The sequence below is a fragment of the Tursiops truncatus genome, chromosome 6, assembly GCF_011762595.2.
Source record: "Tursiops truncatus isolate mTurTru1 chromosome 6, mTurTru1.mat.Y, whole genome shotgun sequence".
NCBI lineage: Eukaryota > Metazoa > Chordata > Mammalia > Artiodactyla > Delphinidae > Tursiops > Tursiops truncatus.
Genome location: NC_047039.1, coordinates 26,416,951 through 26,428,709, shown reverse-complemented (window position 1 = coordinate 26,428,709; position 11,759 = coordinate 26,416,951).

The following is an 11,759-nucleotide window of genomic DNA, read 5'->3' as shown; positions in this document are numbered from 1 at the left end:
CCCCGCCCAGGCCCAGGCAACCACTGAGGGAGCTCTCAGACAACAGACTCAATAGACGCCCCCCCTCCCCCCCACTCCCCGGCCAGGGCATCTCAGGGCAGCTCCTGATCAGATGACCAGCCCGGTAGAGCTGAGGGAACGTAAGTGGAGGATTCCTGGGTCTATCTTCGTTTGCAATCCTAGTCTAATAATGGATCCTTATGTCTATCTTGGTCTACACTATCTATTCTAATGGTGGATCCCTGGATCTATCTTGATCTCCACTACCTAGTATAATGGAGACTCCCTGGGTCTGTCTTGGTCTGCACTTCTAGATTAATGGTGGATCACTGAGTTTATCCACCATTAGACTAGGTAGTGGTGACCAAGATAGACATATGGCTCCATCATTAGACTAGGAGTGCAGACCAAGATAAATCCAGGAATCCATCCTCAGAATAGGTAGTGGAGAACAAGAGAGACACATGGATCCAACATTTGAGTACAGACCAAGATAGATACAGGGATCCTCCATTAGACTAGGTAGTGGAGACCATGATAGATCCAGGGGTGCACCATTAGCATAGGTAGACCCAGGGATCCTCCATTACTAAGTAGTGGAGACCGATATAGACACAGGGATCCACCATTAGATTAGGAGTGCAGGCAGGCTAAGATAGATCCAGGAATGCATCATTCGACTAGGAATGGAGACCAAGGTAGACCCTGGGACCCTCCATTGGACTAGGTAGTAGAGACCAAGATAGATCCAGGGATCCAACAATGGGCTAAATAGTGGAAACCAACCTAGACACAAGGATCCACTATTAGACTAGCAGTACAAACCAAGAAAGACCCAGGGATCAAACATTAGACTAGGAGTGAATACCAAGATAAATCCAGGGGTCCACCATTAGGCGGTTAGTGACAGAGAGAACAACTGATGCAAGGCCTTGAGATCTTAATTCTTTGGAAGCTTGAGGTATAGCCAGAAGTCCAGTGTGCTCACCCCTGCAAGTCTGTGAGGTGGCCCAGCTGGACAGGCCTGGCTCTGGAGTGCCTGGCAGGTGGCAGCGAAGAGGTAGGTGTCTTGTGGGACAATAGAGCAGGGTTCCAGCAGGCCAGCCCCTCCCCACCTTTGCTTTCGTAGCCTGGTAGAAGCTGATGTTCAGTGTGATACATAAGGGCCCTGCCCTTTCCTGGGTCAGAGTTGTTTCAACCCATAATATCTAATTCCCACTTCAGACTTGTGGGTCACACATAATGACTTTCTTCATTTCCCTTGATGTGAACCAAGCATGTATGTCCCATCTGCCACATCAGGAAGCCGGGTGAATCCACAGGGCCCACTGTGATCTGCCCCCTTCAGACCACACTCAGGGACATGGGACCCCAGAATTCCCTACCACATGGCCCCGTGCCCACCTCTGGGGTCTTGTGACCTTCTCATTGGCTCTGGTCTTTTGTGCACACCACTGTACCCAGGACAGCTGCCTGTATAGGTGCATGAGCAGGGCTGGGAGGGGAGGTCTGGTGTCGCCCTTGAAACTACAGGATAGAGCTGGTGGAAGCTGCCTGCGGGCTGCCTACAACACCACACGCTGGCCCAGGCCTGGTATGTGTATGCATCCTGGGGCTGCTGTAACGAGGTACCACAGACTGGTACTTTAGGACTACAAAAATGTGTAATCTCAGGGTTCTGGAGGTCAGAAGTCTGAGATCAAGGTGCTAGCAGGGCTATGCTCCCCCTGAAGGCACTAGAAAGGGTCTTCTCCATGCCTCTCCCCAGCTTCTGATAGTTTCTTGGCAATTTTCATACAGCTGTTTTGTCCCTTTGTGCATATCTGTCTCTGTGTCCAAATTTCCCCTTTTTATAGGAACGCCAGTCCTATTGGAATAGGGCCACCCTAATGACCTCACTTTAACTTGATTGCCTCTATAAAGACCCTATTTCAAAATAAGGTCATGTTCTGAGGTACTGGGGGTTAGGACTTAATCACTTGAATTTTGGGGAGGGCAAATTTCAGCCCATAACAGCCTATAACATAACAAGAACGAGACAACATGTTTTCTTGGCCATCTGTGGCATGGTTACACGTTCTGGGTATTCAAGCATGGGGCGCTGGCCTCCGTTTGTACCGTTAGGGAACTGGTGGTGGCCTGAGACTTCTGTCACACGCTACAGGAAACTCTACACCTCGTTCTACCTCAGAACACCCACTTGTGTCAAAGACATCTTCAGAAGCAGTGGTAGGCACTGGGTTTGGTTCTGGAGGTGGAACCTCAGTCATTATGAACCTTGATCTGGACCACCCCATCTACCTTTTCTGGGACTTCTTGGAACAGCGTGCTCCTGGAGAGCACCAGCAACACCTACCGTGGGTAGGGAGGGAAACTGAGGCCGGGGAGGCGAAGGCACTAGTCTACCACAGACTCAGACCGCTTGGGCCGCCACCTCGCCCCCCATCCATGTCAGGGATCGTGGTTCTGACAAGCATCCCGTGCCTGAGCGTTAGTATTCTCATCTGAGGGATAGAAAAGATCCTGCCACCCTCCCAAGGTGAGGGAGACTGTGACATGGTCAAGGATGGAGCATCTCCTGAAAGCTGGGTTACACAGGCCCTGCCAGTGTTTGGACTTGCTGCCATCCCTATCTGCCCCGCAGCTCTCCAAGTCCTGGCCCAGACTGGGAGCAGTGCCTGTGCTATGCCAGGCTGGTGTCTCCTGGCCCTCAGGCCTTGGCCACCTACTCAAGGGAGCCCTCCCTAATGCCCTTCCTGGACAAAGCCATTCCATGCTGCATGACCTCAGGCCTGTGAAGCAGACAGGACATAGGGCTCCCTGGTGGAGGCAATGGCGAAGAGGCAAGACGCACTAGCAGAGACACTTGAGGAACTGACCGAAGCCTTGGCCTCTCTGCATTTGGGGGTCCAGCCCCTACCCCATTACCTCTTCCCCATCTGCGTTGGTATCTGGGAGCACAAACAAACATTTGTTGAATAAATGAACTGGCAGGAAGGAACCAGGGAGGTTCGTGAAGGGGGAGGGGTCTGGAAGCTCTAGGTCTTGGTGTTCTGCTCTATAAAATGGGCTTACACACATGCTACCAGGGACTTTGAGGGGATGATGAAGATCTGGCTTGGGGGTCTCCTCTTCCCTCAAGGCTTAGCCTGTCCCAGAGAGCCTTCCTCAACTTAATTGTCCTGACACAGCATCCACAGGCCATGGTGGCGGGGTGGGGGGGGAGGCGTTGGTCATTGGTGTGTTTCCCTCACATTGGATAATCACTTTAGAAATGTAAAATGCTTTTTGTTTTTCTTTAAATGTTCCTCATTTTTTCCACCACTCAATATAAAAATAAGATTTTTATCCTAAAAACCTCTCATAAAGGACCAAATCCAGAAAATTCCATCCCAAAACAAGAGTCAGGGAAGCAGGGTGGTCTCATGGGCTTTGCCTCTTTTTTAAAAAAATTATGTTTTTAAATTAAGAGCGATTATTTTAAAAAGTAATCTAAACTTGTAGCTCCAAAGAGCTGGGTATTTGGGGAGGGAATTTTCCCCAAAATATTTTCTGCCAGGCTGTTTGGCATCCTCCACACACACTAGTCCTCTGGCTGCTCCACAGGAAAGCAAGAGCTGGTCCTCTTCTGTAGGGAACCCCTGGCTGGAAACCCACTCCCCACCAGGGCCCAGGCTCTGACCACTGGGATGTCCTCCCTGGCCCTAGGTCTGTACAAGTGAGGCTTTCCTTGGCTTTCAGGAGGGAGACAGGTGAATCACCCTAGGTGACATCAAGCCACCACCCACAGGTTCACAGTGATGGCTTGGAGACATGTAGCAAGGAAGCTGGAAGGAGGCAGGCCTATGGGCTATACGCTTTCCTAGGGGGGCAAAAGCAGGTGGTGGATTCACAGAACACATAGGACCAGGCCCTCCTGAATGCCAGGCCTGCTCAGCAGCCAGGACACAGGGGGCACAGGAGGGGCAAAGGCTGATGGGCTGCTTCCAGGGCTCCTCCTCCACCTCTGGGCAGCCAGACTATGGGTCAGTTTTTCCTGCCTCTTGACTCTTCTCTGAGTTGTCTGAATCGTTTACAATAAGCACGAATCTATTCTCTCACCAGAAAGCAGGAAACTCATAAAGATTTTAAGGGTGGGATACATGTAAATGATAACACACATTCACAGGACAGTTCTGAATTCTACCTGTCAGTACAGATATGGACTGGCCCCTCATTAGCAGATGGGGAAGCTGAGGCTCAGAGAAGTGGAACTGTCCTATCTAAGGCCATTTGCCAGCTAGGAGGATGCCTCATGACTGTGGTCTGAGGGCTCACTCATAATGATAGGGTTTGGCTGTGCCCCCGCCCCTGCCGGGTCGGGGCAGGGGTATGTTTTCAAAGCCAGAAGTTTTCCTAGGTAAGCCTGGGGTAAGAACTACATAGGCGGGTCCAGGGCAATCCAGAGGCTTAGTGGTTATGAGCCAGTTAAGCTTCTTTGATGCCATGCACCTGCGCAGCCAGCTTGGCGGGAGCCTGAGTCCCCAGTCACAGAAGTATGAGAGCCTGCCTCCCCCTGCCTAACACAGACCCTGTGGCCTCTCGGCCCTCATCAGCCCCTCAGGCTCAGGGCATTTTAGCTACTTCTGCAGCCTGCTGGTTGACTTTGGGTAAGCCCTGCCCCCTCTCTGGGCTCCTGTCTCCTTCCCACCTCCTCCCAAGCCACACCTGCCGAGGCTGTGGCTCAAGGGCACCTCAGAGGCCCAGGCTTGCAGCCTGGCACATGCCTTGTGGGAAGGCATCCCCTGGGCCTCCTAGGGGGTGGTGTCTCACAAGGCCTGGAAGGCTGGCCAAGGCCATCCGCATGGACAGATTGGAGAGACCTGGCCTGGGACAGGTGCTTGGAGGGCTCCCATTTCACAGATGGGGAGTCTGAGGCCTGGGGAAAGGGTCTGTCCCTAGCAACACAGCTCATCCCCAAGGCCCAGCCTCTGGGGCCTGACATTCTGGCTCTCTGTGCCTCTCAGTTTTCCCAAGATGGGCATGTTAGCACTCCTCATACCAGGGCCAAAGGAAGGATGAGATGTACAGTGCAAGTCCAAGTATGTGAGCCCCATAGTCAGGGCTAGTAGGAGGGTCAGGACAGCAGAGAGCAGGAAGGGGCTGCTCTGAGTCCTACAGGCTGTATACCTGCTCTCACCTCCTCACTCCCTGTGCTGACAGCTGTGCTTTTCCAGTAATCATCAGGAGCGCTTTGCTGTCCCCATTTTACAGGTGAGAAACTGAGGCTCAGGCCTGTGAGTCACACATTTGCTAAGTAGCTGCTTTAGTCAGCTGCAAAGGATAGAAACCCAGCGTCAACCCAGAGGAGATGGCTGCTGGCAGCTTCAGAGTTCAGAGGGAAGTCCTTGAAGCTCAGGATCCCAGAACAGGGGAGCAACTCTTTCAGCATCCCAACACCTCGTCCCAGAGATGCACTGGACCATGGGTTCATCCCTGGACCAATCGCTGTGCCAGGCAGAGGCACTCGATGAGCCAGGGTTCCAGGAACCTGTGGCTGCATAACCACAGATACCGTTTACAACAGCAACAGTCATTTCTGCTCATGAATCTGCAGTCCAGGCAGGGCTCAGCACCTTGGCTCTGATCCACGGTGAGACTCTACTGGAAAGGCATCCCAGAGCATTGGCACCTCTCCACAGGGCTGCTGTAGCTTCCTCATGGCATGATGCTGTCTTCTAGGAGCAAGCATTCCTTAAGACAGGGAGTGGAAACTGCCTGTTTATCCAGGCCTTGGCCTGGAATGTCACTTCTATCGGATTCTATTCATCAAGCAGCCATGGAGCTCAGGTCCAACGAGTAGAGACAGATCTCACCTTTCATAGAGAGGATCCTCAGCAAATTTGAGGGCCACAAGCACTAGGCCAGACTCTTCTTGGGTGTCTGATGTGCACCTGCACACTAGCAGGCCATTCCAAATTAGAGAGCTTAGATCAGATTCAGACCCCAAAAGCAGGTGTGACCTTACTGAGTTCTGATAAAACACGCACAAGCAGATGCAAACACAGGAGGACTGGAGGACACTAGTGCATGGTGTTAAGTGCTGACAGGGGATACAAGTAATGTGTGTGTTTTTGATGATTGTCCACATTTTCTGAACTGTTCAGAGGAATGTACACTCTATTCGTCTGGCCTTGGGCTGTAACGATGCTATCTGAGGGCAGGCGGGCAGAGCCTATAACCAGAGACAAGGTCATCTCTCATGTACCCACGTGTGGAGTCCTGATTATTGTGCCCAGGAGTCTTCCTTCCCATCGAGACCCAGCTCGGCCCAGGTGGTTCCAAGCTCATGTAGATCTTGGATATTGCTGTACTCTTTTCTCCCCTGTCCTCTGTACCCCCATGGTCCCGGTCCTCCTGGAGACCACCTTGTTCTCAGCTCCTTTGAGAGGCTCAAGGAGTGCCGGGGGAGGCCAAGGCTAGCCCATCTGGTGAAGGCCAAGACGCTGAGGGTGCTGCACGGGCTGGATCTCTTTGTATCTCTGCGCTCACCGGGGCCCCTGTGCAGCAGACAGTCTGTCAACTGAACACTGTGACCCTCTGTGGGGAACATGCCCCTTCAGCCTTCAGAGGACTGTGAGTGCAGAGGTCCTGCCTTCCCTTGCTGATGGCCACCACCTCTTAAAACCAGACTCAAAAGGTGATTAGGTTAAAAGGTCCCTGCCCAGCTCTTCCTTGACTCCCTCTCTTATTCCATCCAGTCATCAAATACCTGCTCCTGCCTCGCTCTGTGCCCCATGCTGCTGACCTCTGTGATCTCTTGGGTCCACAGGGCCCAGGAATAAAGCCCTCAGTTAAGCTGACTTTCCTTGCAGTCTACCCAGCCCTGTGGCTCTCCTCGTGCTTCCACAATTCACTCAGGTGCCACTGCTTCCAGGAAGGACTCCTTGCCTACCCAGGCTGGCTTGAGGCAGACCATAGGCTTGCGACTCCTTCTCTCCCACCCAATAGAGAGATTGTACCTGGAGTGCAGGAACCACACCTTGTTCATCTCCTTGGCCCCAGAGCCCAGCACAGGCTGAGCACAGGGCAGGTGTCACTAACTGTTTGAGGAATCTGAGAACGAGAGATGGTCCAGGTAGAAAATGTTGGTGACACCTTGGGCAAACTCCTGCTGTTCCTTTCTCTCCACTCACCAAACTGAGCTGCGGATCAGATTGTGGAATTTGGCATCAGTGACCTTAAGCTCAAACCCTGGCACTGCTGTGGTGACTTTGGGCAGGTCGTCTGTGACAGATGCTGCCTGTGCCCACCATGTCTCCTCTGCTAAGCTCACTCAGGGCCCTAGGCCCAACTCCCAGCTGCCTGAGTCTCCCTCTGGGGTCTTGTGTTAGTCATGTCTTTTATTTTCTATGTTCTGATGCTTTGACACAGGCCAGGCTGACCCTGGAGGGATGGCCTCCGAGTCCTAGAGAGAGTAAAGCAGTTGCCATGAGCACATCTTTCATATGCAAACCAACACATCCAGAGCCAACGCCACAAGCACCTCACACTCCAGACCAGTGTCCACCTGCCCTAGTCACCCCAGGGCCAGGTACCAGACAGCTAGCCTCTGTGCCCTGGTCCACTAAAATGATTCAAACTGGCCAATCCTAAGCCTGCTCACGTTGCTCACTCGTTCCTTCCTATGGAAACCACAGTAAAGGCTCTCACCACATGTCCCCCTCTCCCTCTGCCTCCTGAGCAAACCTGGTGCTTCCCTGTGTGGCCCTACATGGTGCAGTGTGCTCCCAGCCCCCTGGCCCCTCAGGCAGGTTAGCTCTGAGGCGCTGGTTCTATACAGTGAGAAAGCCGGGCCCTGGGGCTCTCCTGTTGAACATAAACGGTCACAGAACATCAACATCAGACAAGGTCACTCTGAGACAAAGAAACAATCAACTGTACCTATCCTGGTGATATAAGTGGCTGCTGCTTTGTTACCAATTACAACTCGTGCTTCCCTTCATTCCTTATGCTTTCTAATAAAACTTATTGATACTCAAACATAGAACAAGCCCCACTTCCTAACAGCATCCAGTCCAGCTCTGCTTCTTTGAACCTCTTCAAAATTGCCTTACATGAGCCCCAACCCTACTCAAGTCCTCCCTAACACCATTGCACTGAGATGCCTTACGATTTCGCGTGGCAAGTGTTTCACCTCACCTCATCACGGCAGGTCTAAACGACCCTGGCGTCATCCTGGGGTCTCTGCTGGGACAGGGTGAGTGGCACACAGGCTTCCCCTACAACCAAACTTCAGTTGCCTCCAGACCTAAGTTGCTTGATGCCACACTCTGTGTATCAGTGTCCTGGGGCCACTACAACAAAGTATCACAAATCAGGAAGCTTAAAACAACGAAGGAATCTTTGGCCTTCCTTCGCTTGTAGCTGCACCACTGCAATTCCGCCTCCACCATCACATTTCTGTGTGTCCTTTTCCTCTTCTTTTTTTTCTTTTTCTTTTTTTATAGTACACACCTTAAATATATGTAGTTTATTGTGCATTAATTATACACCAATAAATCAGTTAAGTAAATCATTAAATTATTTTGCAATTTTCCTGCTTCTGTCTTGAAAAAATAATCTGGAAATATTATACCTCCAAAATAATAGAGAAATATTTAGCAAGTCTTTCCCTCTTCTTATAAGGACACCAGTGATTGGATTTAGGGACCACCCTAATGCAGTAGGACCTCATCTTAACTAATTACATCTGCAAAGACCTTCTGTCTTGGTCACATTCTGACATTCCAGGTCAACATGAATTTTGGTGGGGGACACCATTTAACCCATCATAATCTACCCTTTGACCCCCTCAAAAGTCACTTTGGTCCCACTTTCAAAATATATCCACCCCATCCCAACATCTCCCAAAGTCTTAACCCATTCCTAAAGGGAGAAAAAGGAAGGAACGAAGGAGTCACTGGTCCAAAGCAAGTCTGAAGCCCAGCATGCACATTCCAGTAGATTTCAAGGCCGGCAAATAATACTTTGTGGCTTGATGCTCTGTCCTTTGGGTGCATGAAGGTGGCCCTGCTCTCTGGCGCTTTGGCAGCAGCCGCATCCCACCTTCTCTGGTCTCTGCCTCTGCATTCATGGCTCTGCCCTCCAAGCCATTCTTTCTTCACTTCATTTCATCTCTGGGCCTCTCAATCTAGACTGGCAGAGTTTCCACTAATGTAACAGTCTCAAAAGCCTTGTTGGTCTTCTGCGTAATTCACAGGGAGCTACACCATCAGGTAAGAGGCTCCACAGATCTTTCCTGAATAGCCCCATCTCTCTTCCTGCATTCCGCTGGGATGGTGGAGTATACCCGCAAGTCACAGATTTAATCTCTTCAACACTAGGTTCTCCCACAACATCTTTGGTGCTGTCTTTAGACCACACTTTCTGAACAGTGAATTTCCTAATTTTAACAGGCTGAGGACTTCCCAAATCATCAAGTGCTGGTTCCTTTTGCTTAACAGTTCCTTCTGCAATTTATATCTTTCCTCTCAGATTTTACTACAAGCAGCAAGGAGAAACCAGGCCATATCATTCATATTTTGCTTAGAAATTTCCTCAGCTAAATATCCAAGTTCATTCCTTACAATTTCTACTTTCCACTCAACCCTAGAATACAATTCAACCAAGTTTCTGCTGCTTTATGGCCTGTCCTCCGGTTTCCAATAATTGGCTCTTCATTTCCATCTGAGACCTCACCAGAAGCACCTTTCATGTTCATACTTAATACCAACATTATGTTCATGACCATACATGTATTCTCTGAGACAATAGAAACTTTCTCTACATTCTCCTCACTTCTTTCTTTTCTTTTTTGGAGGTTCTTTTTTTTTTTAATTGACGTATAGTTGATTTACAATGTTGCATTAGTTTCAGGTATACAGCAAAGTGATTCAATTATACATACGTATATATCTTTTTTTTTCAGATTATTTTCCCTTATAGGTTACTACAAAATATTGAGTATAATTCCCTGTGCTATACAGTAGGTCCTTTTTGTTTATCTATTTTATATATAGTAGTGTGTATATGTTAACCCCAAACTCCTCATTTATCCCTCTCTCCCACTTTCCCCTTTGGTAACCATAAATTTGTTTTCTATGTCTGTAGGTCTATTTCTGTTTTGTATATAGGTTCATTTGTATCATTTTTTCTAGATTCCACATATAAGCATTAACATATGATATTTGTCTTTCTCTGTCTGACTTATTTCACTCAGTATGACAATCTCTAGGTCCATTCATGTTGCTGCAAATGGCATTATTTCGTTCTTTTTTATGGCTGACTAATATTCCATTGTGTGTGTGTGTGTGTGTGTGTATAGATCACGTCTTCTTTATCCATTCATCTGTCGATGGGCATGTAGGTTGCTTCCATGTCTTGGCTATTGTAAATAGTGCTGCAATGAACATTGAGGTGCATGTATCTTTTCAAATTATGGTTTTCTCCAACTATATGCCCAGGAGTCCTCACTTCATTTTAACCTCTCTCTCCCCAGAATTGCCTTTATTGTCCATATTTCTACCAACAATCTCTTCAAGGAAATCTAGGCATTTTCTATCATGTGCCTCAAAACTCTTCCAGCATGTATACATTACCCAATTCCACAGCCACATTTTTAGGTATCTGTTATAGAAGCATCTCCCTTCCTGGTACAAAATCTGTGTTAGTTTTCTAGAGCTGTTGTACACATTTCCAAATTTAGTGGGTTAAAACAACAGAAATTTATCCTTTCAAAGTTTTGGAGGCCAGGGCCCTGAAATCAAGATGTTGTCAGGGCTGTGCACCCTCCGGAAGCTCTAGGAAAGGATCCTTCCATGCGTCTTCCAGCTGCTGGCCACTCTGGGTGAACTTAGGTGTTCCTTGGTTCATAGCTGCAGCGTGCCCATCTCTGCCTCCATCATCACAAGGCCTTCCCCGTGTGTCCCCTCCTCTTCTTATAAGGACACCAGTCATAGGACTTAGAGCCCACTCTATTCTCATCTTAACTAACTACATCGGCAAAGAACTTATTTGCAAATAAAATCACAGTCTGAGGGTCCAGGTGGACATAGATTTAGGGTGGGGGATACCATTCAACCCAGGACGCCAACTTGTGTGGGCTTTTTCCCTTCTCTGCTTATTCTCCATTCCCCTCCTATTCTTCCTGTGTTGCCTCCCAAATAAACTCCCTGCATTCAATCCGTGTAGCAGGATCTGCTACTGGGAAAAAACTACCGAAGACACAGGGCCCCCTGCTGTGAGCCAATGGGGACCCACCTAAGACATGCCCGCCCCCACCCTGTGAGCTACTGGCAACCCATTTAAGACATAACTCCTGGTGCTGAGCTACAATGATGTCCCCCTCTGTGAGTGGAGTGAAGATAATGGCCCTTTCCTCTGAGGTTTCGGGAGCACAGAGGAGAGAATGCCGTAGGGCTCTGGGTTTAGGACCACACACAGGGAATGGCCACTCCCTACTTCTGGGAAGCGGGGTGCTTTGGGAATGACCCCAATATTTTTCCTTGCAGTGGATGGGCTACTCTTTTGTCAGTTTTCCAGTGCCCCTTGGGGGCAGATGTCGTTCTGGGGGGCTATAACGTGCTTTCTGAGTTCTGATAGAGCACAAGGAAGTGGAGCTCCCTCTCCAAGATGGAGATTCATGGGATGGTGGCATGTGCATTGTGAGCGGGCAGAACTGGAGTGCTTAGGACCAGGCTCCCGGGGCAGGCCTGGCCCTGGCAGGAAATGGAAGATTT